This window comes from Colobus angolensis, unplaced genomic scaffold, assembly GCF_000951035.1.
Source record: "Colobus angolensis palliatus isolate OR3802 unplaced genomic scaffold, Cang.pa_1.0 Scaffold368, whole genome shotgun sequence".
Lineage (NCBI taxonomy): Eukaryota > Metazoa > Chordata > Mammalia > Primates > Cercopithecidae > Colobus > Colobus angolensis.
In genome coordinates this window covers 233391-233937 of record NW_012117021.1, presented here as the reverse complement: position 1 = coordinate 233937, position 547 = coordinate 233391, and the positions used below count along the sequence as shown (strand labels likewise).

Genomic DNA, 547 nt, shown 5'->3' with positions numbered 1-547 from the left:
AAAAAAGTTGCCAGGTGTGGTGATGCTCGCCTGTAGTCCCAGTTACTCAGGAGGCTGAGGTGGGAGGATCACCTGAGCCCGGAGGCGGAGGCTACGGTGAGCCGAGATGACACCACTGTCGCCTGGGTGACAGAGCGAGACCCTATCAATAAAAGGGGTCGGGGGCGTGGGGAGTGCTGGCAGTGTGGTGGCTTGCTTAGACCCAGAACTTTCCACAAGCCCTTGACCAGCCCAGCCGGTCACAGCTGCAGACTGTGGCTTGCCTGGGCTGACCTGGGGGCCAGATTCCCCTGCGGCTCCGACGCCTCCCTGCCTGTTTACCTCACCTTACACCAAAGGTGATGGTGGGGACAGATGGGGAGGGTGGGGGGGGATGACGCCCTGGGAAACTGATCTCATTTGTGAAACAAGAACCTCCTTGCTCTGTTAACCATATTTGATCCAAAGAGTGTAGCAACTTTCAACCCCAGTGCTGAAAACTTTCAAAAGCTCCCAAGTGCTGAAAAATGCGCAGCGCAACTCAACCCGCATAGCCGCCTCTCATAGA

The 547-nt window shown here is 56.9% G+C and overlaps 1 protein-coding gene across 1 annotated transcript in view; it reads right to left on the bottom strand.

Annotated features, from left to right (window-relative positions):
• Positions 1-547, bottom strand: part of NOS2 (nitric oxide synthase 2, inducible) — a 38020-nt gene that overhangs the window by 36890 nt on the left and 583 nt on the right. The gene's annotated exons all lie outside the window — the stretch shown is intronic.